Consider the following 15,877-nt stretch of genomic DNA (forward strand, 5'->3'; position numbering starts at 1 on the left):
AATGGCCCCACACAGTTTAAGTCCATGTTGTTCAAGGGTCAACTGTACACTCAGCCCATGAGCACAAGCAAAATTGCTCAACATCATTAATCATCAGGAAGACGCAAATTAAAACCATGATGAGATACCCACCAGAGTAAAACCACGGAGACTTCCAACACCAAGTGTTGGCAGAGACGTGGAGCAGCTGGAACTCCCCTGTGCCACTGACGGGACGAGAAACAGCACAGCCCTCGGAGAACAGGTGTGGCAGTGTCTTATAAAACTAAACAAGCTACTTTCTGATTTGGCAGTTCCACTCCTAGGTATCAGCTCCAAAGAAATGAAAACATATGTTCACTGTAGCTTATTCAAAATAGTAAAAGAGCAGATACAGTTTAAAAACAAAGGGGTAAATGGTAGCATGTTTACAGATGATGCTTAATATCGGAAGGTATCAGAATCTTGAGGAAGAAGAAGGCATAGTTAAAAAAATCTCACCAGGTGACTCTGATATATACACCACCTAGAAAGACATTCCATGTTAGAAAAAAACCAACTTACAAATGAGCCTTTGGAACATAACTTGTATGAAAGTACTTTCTGATGTACAGTCAGCAGTTGCCCATCAGGACACATTTCGAACACAGCTCTATTCTGGGGATGTCAGAGCAGGCTTGCAGGTGCGGGGGCGGGGGGGCGGGAGGTGTGGTTCCCTCACACATTTAGCCCAGAAGCAAAGGAGTCCACTGGTACCACTTTGGTGTGACTTAACATGGTTTTCTTGGGCAACATATTTCCTTTCCAAATGTAATTTCATTTGACCAACATGAGCACTTGTTTACAGTGCCAAGTCCACGAAAGGTGCTAGTGTCCGAGGGCTTAAATGTGTGGTCAGAGGAAGGTAGAATTTGTTACCATTACCTGTGATTTGCTGGCAGATAATCAAGAACTGCCTGTAATTGTTCATCAGAGTAGCTTCCAGCTCTGAGGTCCCCAAATGTAATGTGCTAGGAAATCATTTATAGTTAATAAAGTTCCTACCACAGTACAGAAATATTGTTAAAATCTTGACCTTTTCCCCCAAGGCTATCTAAAATACTAAATAATTCAGAATAATGCAAAGAAGAGTAAACCGTAGCTGAAATGTGATTAGCATCTATAGGAAGGCAAAACAAAGTGAGTGAATATGGGCTCAACTCACAGTTTTATTTGTGAAAGATATTAATACTTTTTCAAATACTTGAACAATTTACGCCTTCATAAGTGTTCCTGAAGAACTTACGTCTTCATGTGCCAGCATGAGAAACTGTTGAAAACTTGTTACTACACAAAATTGAAACACTTGCCAGTTCTAGAGATGGTCTCAATGGACGTGGACCCTCTCAATCTGAGTTAACAGTAACTTGAGAGGAAACAGAGGCTAGAGCTGCGTTTCCCTAGCTGCGCCACCCCCTGCCCCGGCCAAACGCAGACTGCGCACTCTCCTCGCTGACTTACGCTCGGAGGACGGAGTTTCACCTCCAGTTGTAAAACTGTTATACACGCGTCTCCGAATTCCCCTTGGTGCCTCTGCCCCCGAGGATTCTGCTGGGCTTCCCCTTCCTCATGTTTGAGAGTCTTGATGTAAGAGGACAAAATTAAGTTTTACTGACGAAGTACAGGATGTTAATGTCATTGTCCATGCTTCCTAGAAAAGAGACATTGCTGTTTTGTAATCAGCGGGGTAGGGACAGTGTCCAAACGGTCCGCGGAGCCGAGTGCTGGAGGCAGAGCTGCCCATGCGCCTGCTCCCTGGTCCCCAGCCGCGGCAGAGACAGGTGGCGGTCACTGTCAACAGACAGGTGGAAATGAACTGCTGCGGACAGAGGGCCCTTTGGGGACCCTGGCTCCTGACCACCTGCTCACAGCCCGTGGCTCAGGTGCGGAAGCAGGACTGGGGAGACCCCCGGAAGCCAAAGTTACCCGCCACCAGGAGCACCTCCCTCTACAGATGATCCTCTTTAATGTGAAAGAGAAAAGGAGTCTGACAAACAGAAGTTTTCACTTTTAACAAAGTCATGTGTCTGTTCTGAATATCAAAGGATTCCTGTTTGTGCTGTCAATACTGTGCTCTTAGATATTATAGTTGGGTAGTTACAATATTACAGATTTATCTCTGTGTCATTGAAGATACAGCAATTGCTCTCAACTCCAGGAAATGGGAGGCAGTGATGTAAACAGAATCCTGCTGTAATTAAAAAGCTGAGATATTGTCAGCAACATGAATCACTCAGTTATTCTGATTTCCAAAAAATATACTTACTGTGCTTCCTTCTCATCAAAATCATAACTTTGTGTTATTTTCTTGAATGCTTACACGTGACTTTTGTATTATGTGAATATTTTTGGTGTTATTGTTGTAGGACTAAAAACTTCTGAGAAATTAGCCTAACTCATGAGATTATTCCCCACAACCTTTCTAAGTAATTTATTATAGTTACTGTTAAAAGGAAGATAAAATTTAATCAGGGGCCAGTTCTTCTGTAATTTTCAGGGAGACATATGCATTCTGCTCCAGTGACTCCAGCTGTTTCTGCAAAACTGAGAGACCCGGCCAAACACTGATCAGTCGTTGTGGTGCCAGTTACATCCTTTTGTGTATAAGCAACAATCTCCAACAGCAACTATTGCAAATAAAGATGCACTCAGAGGAAAAAAAAAATTGCAAAAGAAGCGTTGTTTGCTTTCAACTTACATGATAATTCAAAGTCCAGGAGAGAAATCAGCAGTATTCTTAATGCTGTGCCTGGACAGATCTCGAACTGACTATAATTAATCAGTAGAAGAACTGCCTGTTTTCCTGTAATACCCCATATGTATGAAAATGTGAATGCCACATCCATCTCTTGTAAATAATTTTATAGTAGTTTTTAACTCAAATTTTAAAAAATCTTTATAATATCAAGGAATATAAAATGATGCAAAGTCAAACAAAGAAGCATTTCGCCTATAATATTGCCTATTGCCTTATTGGCTCTTCATACTTAACTAGAATAAAAATCATTAGTATGCTGTCATCTTAGTTTTTTTTTACACATGAATAAAATTCCTGTTAAAACACACACACGTACACTTAGAGCTCTAACCACAGTGATGAACAGTGAAGTAAAAAGACTTTGTGTAAAAACATTAATTCTGAAAGGCTGTATGTTTGCAAGCAAATGTGCTTACCAGAACCAGACTGAAAACTTAGTAGGGAAAACCGCCTCTGCACACATGGATGCTAAGGACACAGGCTGCACGGACCTTGTACACCCCATTCAAAGGACCAGCTCGCCCTTTCTTCAGAGAGCGAGCAAAGGAACTTGTTACTTGTTTTCACTCCCAGTAAAGCCTTGTCTGAATTTCTCATCTGGCCTCTTAGCAACTTCTATTGCTTAAGGAGACTAAGAACCCTGGTCAGGAGCAAGTTCATGGCTCCCCTTTATTCCCCACTTTCATGCCGTTTCCCTTTACAATTGCCACTGTCATTGTTGGAAAATATGATTTACATATTTTAATGCATTTTAACCTTCTTCCCCCTAAACTGAACTATACAAGGGCAGGGAGTATACTTGTTTTATGTACTAAGAGAATATCCAGTGTTTTCCCGTAAAACCTCAGTGCTTAGAAGTTCTTAAATGTGAACCAAAGTGGTCTCCCCTCTAGAGTCTAGCTCTGCTTTTTGACAGCTACTTGGAGACAGCTCTTGAGCCCTGTAAGGAAGTTCTTAGTTCCAAGCCCAGTGGGCAGGGTGAACGCTCCCCTGGTCCCTCCAGCCACCTCCTAGCACCTTGGGGATCAGCAAGCAATGGCTGAAACCCACTCTGGACTCTGTGAACAAGTCTTTCTATTGGAGATCAGATTTCTGCCCCTCAGAAAATGAACTTTCCATCTTTCAGAAGATGCCAGACTTTGCTGGGGAGAAGATTCTGGTCTATTTCCAGTCTGTCTCTCTGAGGAAACACCCCATGTGGAAACGCTAATGAGGATGAACATGACACTGTTTAATTATAGCCCAGCAAGTCATTTATAATTACCTCTTCATCTAATGCTTCTGGGGAGGAAGGAGTGAACTATGTTCCCGTTAGAGGTGAGTGAACTCTTTCTGGCTCCTTATTGCAGTAGGAGCTGTAATTTCCCAAGCGTGACGCTTGCAGCAAAACAGTTCAATTATAATCCAAACACAGGCAGTTTACTTACTGGTAGGATGGGTGCCCTTGGTTCATACTTAAGAGGACTCAAACATCAGATGGAGTCGTCTCTGTTCTGATCGCCGGTGGGGTGGCCAACATTGGTGGGGAGGGGTTGAGACTTGTGTAGGGTTCAGCACCCCTTATAAGTGAGAACTCATCCATGAGGTTGAAACGGCACAGCAGGGCATAGCCCCACACTGCTTCCTCGCTAATGGCTTGGAAACCGCAGCTAAGACCCCTGGTGCAGATCTGGTCTTCCTGCTCCTTCAGTTCCAATCTATGGGGCCTTGGAGAGTGCAGTGTGGTGCTCTGAGAACACAGTTCCGCATCTGCGGTCACAGCCAGGCCTATGTCTCCATGGAGGCTGGCACAGAGGAGTCCTGGGAGACCGGTGCTGTGGATAAGCAGGGCGGGAGGAAGGCTAGGGGGCACGGGCCTTTTGGCAAAAAATGACACATATCAGAAAAATGCCTTATGGCAAGATTTGGGCTGGGGACTCAGGTCATTGATCCAGTGTTTTCTGTCAACATCTGTGACATAGTCTCTCCTTAGGGAAAAATGTGTTCAACACACCGCATATGGCTGCCTGGAAAAGGGGTAGTTCTCACAGAGCCCAGGAGCCCCTGGGGCAAAGCACTCAGCTTCCCTGCAAAGTGGCCTTTGGCGTTGCTGGGGATAGCGCCGGAGAGCTTTCTCCCTTCTCTCTGGGCAGAAGAGCCAGATGACAAACGCAGTGATAGAAAGAGTGCAGGCACGACGGTTAGGGTTGCAGGGACATGGACGGAGGTGGCTTTGGCCAGGCGTGGAATCGCGCCTGAGGGTTTCTCTGATGGCACCTCCCCTGCAGCTGCCTTGCTATCAAGGAAGACCCTCTCCCTCCAGAAGCCTGGGATTTGGATCAAAGGGATGGGAGTCGAAGAAGCAGGAGCTGGGTGAAGGCTAAGGCGGGAACCGTCTATAGTGATCAAGCTGTCACCTTGGCTCCTCCCCACGACCTGGCCACACCCAGGGGCAGGGCCAAGCCACGAGCCCCTCCCATGCAGGCCTCTGCGGAGTTTGCAGCTTCCAGAAGCAGCCGGGCCCTGCTGGTTTCTCACCTCCCCCCCCCCCAGCTTCCGGCGTCTCCTGGTATCTTGTTAAGGGGTGGGGGACAGCTTGCACTTAGATTTATTTGTTTCTTGCTTTTCGTTTTGGGAGATTGCCTGACACTGGGAATAATGCGCAGAAATCTGACGATGTGCTGTGAGTTTCCTTTCTTAGCAGACAGTCCTCTGCTCAGAACACCCCATCTCGCCCCAGTGTAAGGCTCCATTTTAGCGCCGTATTTACACAGCAAGTGTCTGGTCCTCGGGTGGGAACTGTGACCACATTCCCCCGCAATGCCGTCACGTGGTTCTCCGCAGGGCCTGGGAGTGAACTGAAGATGCCCCTCCCCGGACACTCAGCCAAGGTGTTTATCAGAGACTCTTCTCTGTGCGTTGAGGGAAGTGAGTTCAAGTGAGCCTGAAAGCACGGTGGGTGGGAGGGGTCCAAACCCACTGGTTTGTGCTTCAGACTTTTCAGACTTCGCTTTCTCTGGGGCATGAAGAAAAAGCAGGCAGTAATCCCCTGTCTCAGCTAAGGACGCAGGCCTCCATCACATTCCCTCATGTGTCCGCCCGCTAGGGAACAACGGGTGGTAAAATGACAGGTGTTTCAATTGTGAGTACTAATGTTTTTAGCTATTTCATTCTCTATGAACAAAGTAGAAAAATCAGAGCGAATTCTGCTTGAAAGTAAATCTAGAGGAGTGGTGAGCTTTCTCCTCAGTTTTTGTGTGCCAATGGGAGGCAGAGACTGCTAATCCCTCCTCTTTTCCTTGGTGCCAGAATTCCAACTGTATTCTACAGATCCAAGTACCAAGTTAAGAGAGTACGGCTTCCAGTTTCCTTGAGACTAAGTCCTGGCCAATGAATGAGTTGTGAGCTGAAGTCTGGTGTGGTACTTCCTAGAAGGCTTCTTGAAGGGAGTTGACTCTACCAGGGAGTTTTTGCAACATCAGCTCTCTGCCTTCTTATAGCCTGCAATCGGGACACAATGGCTGGTGTGACAGCATCCATCTTGTGGTGTGAGGTGATGTTGAGACTGGAAGTTCCATGTTAGGTAGATAAAGCAGAACATAGGGGGTCTGGGATCCTGAAGATCATGGTACCACCAAACAGTCCTTCCTTTGGACTTTTGCATGAAAATATAATGAATAAGCATCTTTCTTGTTTAAGCCTTGGATTTAAAAATATATTTTATTTCTATTCTGGATGCCATTTGGTCCTTTAAAGGATCAAGTTATCTGTGAGTGATCCGTATGTAATCTGTTCAGATAATGACTTCATCTGATTACAAGTAGTCTTTTTACTAATGCTACTCTGGCCTGGGGGAGTTAGCAGTGCTGTTTTATTGGCAGTAACCAGTCCATTCATTCTAGATAAGCTGAAAATAGCCTTTTGGTTGTTCCTGGCTGTGATCTGTCACTTTCTGGTCCAGCCCTAACCAGGAGGTAGAGCTTCCTGCAAAAGGAATGCCAGTGACCTTTGTGCCTCTCATTTTCTTTTAAGACTCTTGACTTAATTTCTTCACTTGCCACAAACTAGGTACCCTTTATCATCCATGCATCTCAATATTTCTAGCAAGAATAATAAAGCCAAAACTATAAAAGGCCATGTCAGTATATTTGACAGTAGTGATAGGAAATTCTACTAGTCCTGAGTATTTATCCATGACTGTGGTGACACAGCTCATGGGTCAGCAAATTTCTTCTCTAAAGAGCCCAGAGAGTAGATATTTTAGGCTTTGAAGGTCACACGTTCTTTGTCACAGCTACTCAGTTCTGCCATTGTAGCTTGAGAGAAGTCATAGACAGTTATATGAACAAATGATTGCATTCCAATGAAACTTTTTTTATAAAAACAGGTTACAGGGCCGGATTTGATCCCAGACTGTAGTATGCCAACTCCTGATCTAAAGGAAAGAATTTGAAGCAAGGGGTCGAGTGAATTTTCTGGGTTCCTCTTGCTGACTGAAAAAAGACACTGGTGGAGTGACAGGTAGAGGGTACGTGGCTGCTGCTGCGATGACGGAGGTTGTCCATGTAGAGGCTGGGATGTGCTCTGGTTCTGTGCAGTGTTGTGACTCCAGGCGGCTGTTGGATCCCAGCAGTGACGAGCATCTGCCATGAGTGGACAACAGAAGACTTTTTTTGGAGGAGGGTAATAAACAAGCAAAGAAATTTGTGTTTCTTCTGAAAAGAAGAGTAAGAGCTTTTACAGATCAGAGTAGGACTCAGCCAGAACTTGAGCCTCTGTCAGGTCGAACAGGTGTCCAGGCAACACCCGCATGCTTGAGACCTGTGTGTTGGGACAGTGGGGGCTGGCTGACAGAGCCCTTCCTGTGGCAGTTCCAGGGCCAGTAGCTTCTCCCACAAGCCGAATATGGGGAACTGCACAATTGGGAACAAATCCTTCCTCTGCAGTAAGGTGACCATGTCCTGGCTTGTCTGGGACTGAGGAAGTTCCTGGATGTGAGAATTTCAGAGCCAAAGCTGGGAAGTCCTGGGCAAACCAGGGCGTTCTGACCACCCTACTCTGGAATAAACAACCAACCATTCTTGGGGGCCCCCCTCTTGATCCTAAACCCCAATGGGGACGTGGGAGTCAAGGGAAAAATGATTCAGGTCAAATACACATCCTCATGGTACTATTGGAAAAGAAGTCTCAATGTGTCTCCTGGAAAACACTCCAGCCTGAAAGTCAGAGGGCCTTTCTCTCACTTCGGCCTCCACTTCTAGCCTACTGTGGGACCCCGGGCAATTTGCCTTATCATCCTGGCCCTCGTTTCCTCCACCAACAAAATGAGGAAGGTGAATTTGGTCATTTTTAAAGGTCTTTTTAATTCTCAAATTCTAGATCCAGGTGGCTTCTGCTGTTGCCATCTGTGACTTTGTGCACCTGTAGTCAGAAACAGGTCATTTTCTTGTACGCCCTAATTTCTTTAGGTTTGGGTACACATCTGTTGTGACTATCAAGAAATAAAAAGATGAATTTAATGATACAGCTCTGTTAGATCTGATGGTCTATGAAAAGTCACAGCAAGATCACGTTGGCCATGAATGAGTGAATGACTGTGGAAAAACCTATGGTGAGTCGTTTGTGCTTCCTTTTGTTGACTCTTTTACAAACAGCAAGGCTGAAATTATCCCTCTCTGGAGGTCTAGCTTACTAACAGCCTGCAGTAAGTAAGGCTTAATCCATAGAGTACTTTGTGTTACATTTCCAGCCTTGTTGCTTGTACGTATCAGGCTTCTGCTGTGAGGCTGCCTGGGGTAAGAGCTGCCGAGATACCAAAAGCAGCCCGGATAGTTACTCATCTCAAGGAATTTATCTGAGAAGGAGCTGAGTTTTACTCACATGGCAGATAGGATAGAAAAGTACATGAAAAGTACAAAAGGAGGTATTCAAGAAAAAGCAAAAATGTATAGTTCTATGAATTTGCTCTTTTTTGTTTAGTCCTTCTGTGAGGACTGAACACATCCTGTCTTTTCAGGGACAACAATATTGTTTTCAAATACTCTGCCCCTTTGTCCCTACTGAAATACCCCAAGCATAGCAGCATTTTGATAGCACAGTAGAATTCAAGCTACAATTTCATCGCTTCCCATACTCAGAAGTAGTACAGAGTCTTTCTGTCAGGTTGTGTTCTGATTTTTGATACTGAAATACGGACCTGATTAGGAACAGAAGTGATCAGTATTGGCAAAAGTGATAGGAGTGTCTTCAAGGGAGAAGTAAGACTTAGATTTAGAGAGTGTGAGACCTGGACGAAGTTTCAGAAATTATGTAGCCCAGCCCATCTCTGTACAGGCCGGGGAGATGCATGGACCTGTCCAGGCATAATTCTAAGGAGGAGCAGAGCCGAGGGTGGAAAGCAAGGCTCTTGACTTTTGATACAGGGCTTCCACTGTGTGTGGACAGGCCACCCCCAGGATGGGCTGCTGTCATTCAGTCAATGTATAGTGACTCTGGGCTTACTCCCCTCCTGGTAGGATGAATGGTGAGCACACAGCCTTGTCCTTCTCATAAATAATGACAACATGCAACAGTACATGCTAAGGATCTACATGGGGCATATTTGGAAGATCAAGAGGTGGGAATGAGTGGTGTTTGGAAGTGAAAGGATACATAGTGGGGAGGCCAGCGAGTAGAGAAGAGTGGATGGTGATTGCAGACAATGTCAGCTGGAATGGAGAAGCCTTACTGGAATCCAGGACGAGGAACTGGGGCTGGACTGCCGAGGCAGGGTGGCGAGGCCGACTGGCACAGATGGAGTCAAAGTGTCTGGGCTTAAATCCTGGTTCTGACCTTGGTTTTCAGACATACTTTGCTTATCCATCAAAAAGGTATGATAGAGGTATCCTTCTAAAGGAGGATCTGATGAAAAACTCTATGATGTGGCATGATGCTTGGCACGTAGGAATATTCAGTGTTTATGATCACTATGGTTATGATTGTGATTACTAAGTAGTGGCAGGATTTTACCCTTGAGCAAAGGATTTCTCATGACAAAAATCAGCATGTCTTGGAAAGATGTGCCTAAAAGCAAGCCCAGTGTTTCCTAAGAGGCAGTTGGTGTGATCCTTAAGAAGAAACGGTATGAAATGTACCAACTTGAAGATTCTGTAAACAACCAGAGTGGAGACTAGGTCCCCCCAGCAACGTGGATGAGACGGCTGAGTAACACCAGGTGACGTGGAGGGAACGATACAGGGCAAGGGGAGTGGAATTAGAGTTTGGTGAGAGAATGGGGCTTCCACGTGGGCCAGCAGGACCAACCCATACAATATTGCAAAGGACACGGATGCCAAGCAAGGAAGATGAATATTCATGAGGGTTTGGGGCAAACAGTCAAGCAAATTCTGGGATTAGAAGATTAAAAGATGACACGACCCTCTGTGGAAGCCAAGTTCTGAAGTCTGAGCGCATGGGCTTGCCGTCACTCATTCACAAAATCTTTGGCAGCTCTTAGGAATCTAGAGGTTTCCCCAAATCTAGTGTGCCTGTGACCTCCTGTGGTTCTTGTTAGACACGTGGGTTCTGGATTCCAGTCCTGCAGCTCCATGGTGAAATCCGGGAGTTTGTGCCATAAGAACCCCCCCAGGTGGATCTGATGTAGGCATTTATTGGACCATCTACAGAATATGGGTAATGACATCACAGCACCCTACCTGTTGCAGGTCACGTTGTGTCTCTCCAAAAGATATGTTCAAATCCTAACTCCTGGTGTCTGTGAATGTGACCTTACCAGAAAACAGAGTCATTGAAGATGTAATCAATTTCAGACAAGGTCGTACTGAATTACAGTTGGTCCCAATACAATGACTTGTGTCCTTATAGGAAGGGGAGAAGCCACATAGACAGAAGGCGGCCACATGACGATGGAAGCAGAGATTGGAGTGATACGTCTCTGAGCCAAGGGTAGTCAAGGATTGCCTGCAAGGACCAGATGCTAGAAGAGGCAAGAAAGTCTCCTCCCCAGAGCCTGCAGAGAAAGCGTGGTCCTGCTGGCATCTTGATTGCAGGTTCTGTCCTCCAAAGCTGCGAGACAATAGATTTCTCTCAGTTTCTGGTGCTTTGTTATGGCAGCCCGAAGAACTGAATACAGTAACTCAAGGGTTGTCAGAAGAATCAACTGAGTTGTTACAATGTAAATTAGTACATTATAGCTGTTTTTTTTAAAGAATGCAGAAAGCATTTGTTTCATTATTTGTCATACATGTCCACTGTTACCATGGGTATTTCCCTAAGATAAAAATGAATTTAGGGATCTTGCAATATATTGTAAAGGAGGCTTAGGGAGAATGACAGCAGTTTTGAAAGAACATTGGACTAGGCATCCAAGTTCTAGTCTTAGGTCTGCCATCCACTGACCTCTGACCATGGGCACGTGAGTCAGTGGTCAGACTGCCACATCTCAGTTTACCTGTGGAGATGAGGAAATGCCCTCCTTCCAGGGCTGTTGGAAGATCAACTGATTTAATGAATCTAGAAAAGCTGTTAATAAACTCTGAGATGCTATGTAAATGGAAGGGATTATTGCATTGTCTTTTTTTTAAGTTTTCAATAGGATTGTACTTGGAAGCTTACTGAAGGACTTGCTCTCAGAATAACACTTGATCTGAGTCTTACAAATCATGGCTCCTTCAGAAGAGGAGAAATTTCAGAGTGGGTGGATTACACCTGGGTTCTGTGAGTGATGGGGAGAGAAAGTGTTTTTGGTAAAGGGGCATTTGTGCCCTTGAGGGGAGGGGATTTGGAGACAGCGTGGTGTCTGTCTCTAAGATCTGTGAGTGGGTCTCAGAGCACAGGCAGAAGCAGAAATGACAGGGGGCAGGGGATGTCACATGCCAGCTCTGTGAGATGTTCGGACCGGTGTGCCAGGAAGTGGTGCTGAGGGGCAAGGGACCCACTCCAGCAGGGTGGCTATGGCATAACGTGTCATGGGCGCGCAGCAGTTCAGGGGTGGCCCTCAGGAAGCAGAGCCAGGGACAGTGGCACAGGAAATGTGCTCACAGGCCGGCCCGTGAGTGTCCAACCAACCACAGGTCTGGGGGAAGGACAGGAGACAAAGTGAGTGGCACCAAGACGGAAAGCCTTGTCCAGCAACACTGGTCCAGAGATAACTTGCTAGAAAAGGTTGGAATCTGGGGCAGAGTGTAAATGGGGAGTGAGGGAGAGTGGGCCAGGGGAGGCCGTGTCTGGTGAAACTGCTCTGTCTGCGCCCATGGCTGTGGCTGAACTGTGCCTGCAGAAATCTGCCTGTTGGAGCCCTGAGCCCAGGGGACCACAGACTGACTGCATCTGGGGAGCGGGCCTTTAGAGCAGTGACTGAGGTAGAATGAGGTCATCAGAGTAGGTCACCACCTGACTGGTGTTCTCAGGAGAAGAGGAAGTTGGGACGCACAGACGCCAGCGATGGGCACGCGTGGAAGAAGGACCACGTGAGGACACCGGGAGGGGGCAGCCTCGGAAGAAACCAGCCCTGCTGCCACCTTGCCCTCAGGCCCCCAGTCTCCAGGACTGCAAGAAAATGAACGTCTGCTTTGTAAGCGGCTCGGCCTGTGGTGTGTCGCTGTGGCAGCCTGAGTGGACTCAGTTGCCACTTCGTTTTATTCTGTTAGCGTCTAAGGGAGATGTTCCTCTCAGAGAGAAAAACCTCTGCAAACAACGGCGGGACCGACGCCTTCCCTCTCCGCCCGGGCCGCCTGCGCCAGGCCCAGTAAGAGGTGTGGGCCCTGGTAAGCACTTTCTAATCTGAAATAGTGTGGCCAACTCGACAGTCAACATGAGCAGGAAGGAACTTCCTGAATGCTTTTAGAAAGACACATCTCATACCCCTTGGGACAGACGCTGTGAGTTTCATCTCCAAATCTGCTGCTGGTGCGCGCTATCTCTGGTCACCTCCTCTCAGAACCAGCTCCCACTGGGAAACGACAGGTGACTCTCTGTCTGACTTAAGGGAATTCAGAAGCACCCTTTTCTAGGCTCCTGTGATAATCAAACCAAAAAGGAACCTGGGACGTTGCCTTTTGCTTTTCATCTTAGAATGTCATCAAGGAATACATCTTGGAAAGATGACCCCAGCACCAGAAGTAAAGAGGAGGAAAGGGAGAGATGAGGAAGCAAGTCAACTGAGGTTCTGAGGTTCTGTCAGCGGGCTGTTTTCTGCTGTGCAAAACTGGGGCTCAAGCCTTCAGGGGCCCGCTGAGGCCCAATCCCAACCAAAGGATGGAGGTTGGGTGTTCATTCACCAAATCCCAATGGTTAAGGATGCCATTGGCAGGTTAACCTCCCTGTGGGACCAGGTTACGCCTGAGCTCAGGCTCTGTGGCGTTCTCTGGTTTTAGAGACAGTTCCATGGTAACCAAGCAAGGGGATGTCATGGTACCCTCATGATTTAGATGTTGATGACATACATGGACCTGCCGATCAGAGCTGTGAAGTTAGGTGGGCTGAGGGGATGGGGCAGGGTGCAGAATATTCCAGGCAACACAAACCGCCTGTGCAAAGGCCCTGAGGTGAGATCATGCTGAAGGCATTCAGGGAACACCAGAAGGCAAGTGGAGCTGAATGGAATAAGCAAAGGAGGAGAGTTGTAGGAGTTACAGTCAGAGAGACAATGGAGGGGAAGGGAGATGCTCCTCTGAGAAAAGTCTGGCTTTTACTCTGTGAAGATGCGTGTAACATAGTCTAACTGATGTTGAGGTAAGAATGGACTTGGGTTGGGTTTAGAATGGGAGTGGAGGCTGTTTCAAAATTCCAGGCTAGAGATGCTAATGGCTCATACTGGGGTGGAGACAGTGGAGGAGCAAGAAGTAATATATATTCTCTGATTCAATAACCCAGCAATGTGATTTTCATTTTTAATCCCAGAGTTTCCATTTTCTGGGAATTTGAAATCTGTCAGTTTATAGGTAAGTTACCTGTGAATCCTATAGGTTAGGAAACTCATCTAGTTTCTGCCCCTAATAAGGGACAAAACTGGGTCCTGAGCCTCCATTCTCTCCAGCTCTTCCCCCAATGATGTCAGAAGAGCTACTTACTCTTCACATCCTGTCATTAAGCACTGGGTATACTTACTGACAAGAATGAACAGGAAGAGCAAATGAAAAGCACAGAAAGTCCATACTGTTTTTCGAAAAGAGAGCCCCCTTTTCTCACCACATTCTAAAGTGCTGAACAAACTAGATGCAAGATCTCAGAAACTATAGAACAGCAGATTATTGAGTTGGAAAGCAATAATTAGAAAGGAAGTGAAGAAAATGGACATTGGGGGTCTTAATGTGAAACATGACATTGATAAATCGAAGGAAGCCTTGAATTAGAGATGTGGACATTTTGGCTGATTAGCCAAGAGAACTCATATACTCCATGAACCTCCGTCATCTTGTTTTGCCTTTTTGAGGACAAAGAGAGCTTTGCCAATTGCCCGGCTCCAGGGTTGTGTCTCCCAAATGTTTATTCAAAGAGGGAGGGGAGGAAAGGGAGAAAGCAGTCGAAAAATTATTTGCTTGTTAAGCAGCCCAGAGGAACGTTCTCCTTTCCACTGAGCCTGGTCTGTTCATGGGAAAGATAATAAGAGAAGCTCATGACAGATTTTGACAGTGAGATGAAGGTATACAGTCAGCCCAGGACAGAACCTGCTGGGTTCCCGCACCTTGACTTTCGATATTCATCCTAAGAGGTGAGTATAAACAGAGTGTCCCGTGACTGTGTGGAGAAGAGAAATCGCTCAGCTGCCTTCCCTTTCCCGAGATTCCAAAGCAAATGGTATTCATTTGGGGGACTTTGTTTCTCTGTCTGTTTTTCTTTCCCCTGAGAAAGATGCCATGGGGACAAAAGGCATGTTGGAACATTCATATGAACACATGTCCCCAGATTGTTTTGATGTGTTTGAAAGTCTAATGGAGACCACAGAGGTGGGAATGGAAAAGACCGGATTGGATTATTTCATTTCAGCCACTCCACCCTTCCCAGCAGGAGAGGGTCCCGCGACAGGGGATGTAATGCCTGGCCTCAGCCAAACGTCCCAGGAGTCTGGAAACTGACAACATGACAGGAAATTGAACGGGAGCCACAAGACGCCTCACAAAACCCTGTGGGTGGAGTAAAAGGGCTGGATTTGTTTTGCATGCGTGTGTTTCTCGGGCCTTTCATAAATGCTTTGGTGCTTAGGTTATGGTGGGCGAGTCCCTGGGGAACCCCTTTTGGCTGTTTTCCAGACCTGTGGCTGCTCCCCTGATCAGCTGTGGCTTTTACAAGTGGAGCTGCCTGATGCCAGGGCTCGCGGGAAGCAGGTCTGATTTCACTGGGGACCAGCAACCATTCAAGTCTTTGTTTCTGACTGGCCCCGGGGACCAGGCCTGATCTGGCAGCAAGCGTGGGGGCCTGAGGTCCTCCTGAGCCCACACATTATGCCACCAATCATAGGATACCAGTCGCCTAAATGGCCTTTTACTTTCCTCCTTGTTATTTAAAATCCAAAATATATGTGTCTGTCTTGAAGAATTGTTCTATATATGTTTAACCAGTGTTGAGAATTATGTAACCCATCATTTTTTTCCCATTCTTAATTTGTTTAAAAATTCAGGGTTAAAAGTCTTGCTTATTTTTCGAACCCTCTGAGATTTTTACTGATGTATTTGCTTCTTGTCATTCTTTGACATTTCTATCTTATTTCCATTTTGAGTTTTAAGGATATACATCATTTCTTATAAGCCTTCTTACTACATTTTTTTATTGGAAACAGCAGAGATGGAACACAAAAATAATCATATGATATGGTTTACTTTCCTCAAGACCCATTTTAAGTAATCAAGCCACCAAATCAGAAGTCAGCATGGTGGCTTGCAGTGGGCATCCTTGGCCATCTGTCTGTACAAGTGTGCCCACCGCAGGAGGAGGGTTACAGTGAGGGGGCACGTGGCTGCTGTCTAAGGACAACAGGCATTCTCCGACCATGCTGCTTGGGTGCATCTGCTAATCCCCTGGTTCTCAAAGCTGGTCGCCAGACCAAGAGCATCAGCACCATCTGAGTACTTCCTAGAAATGCCACTTCTCAGGTCCCACCCAGGACCTACTGAATGCAAAGGTCTG

At 46.3% G+C, this 15,877-nt stretch overlaps 1 long non-coding RNA gene across 1 annotated transcript in view; it reads left to right on the plus strand.

The window, feature by feature from the left end:
* LOC107034321 (uncharacterized) overlaps nucleotides 1–15,877 on the plus strand; it is a 61,724-nt gene that overhangs the window by 24,959 nt on the left and 20,888 nt on the right. The window contains exon 7 of the long non-coding RNA XR_012062642.1: nucleotides 3,903–4,093. This is a non-coding gene — a long non-coding RNA (uncharacterized lncRNA). The remainder of the gene's footprint in view (nucleotides 1–3,902; nucleotides 4,094–15,877) is intronic.

This window comes from Vicugna pacos, chromosome 21 (assembly GCF_048564905.1).
Source record: "Vicugna pacos chromosome 21, VicPac4, whole genome shotgun sequence".
NCBI lineage: Eukaryota > Metazoa > Chordata > Mammalia > Artiodactyla > Camelidae > Vicugna > Vicugna pacos.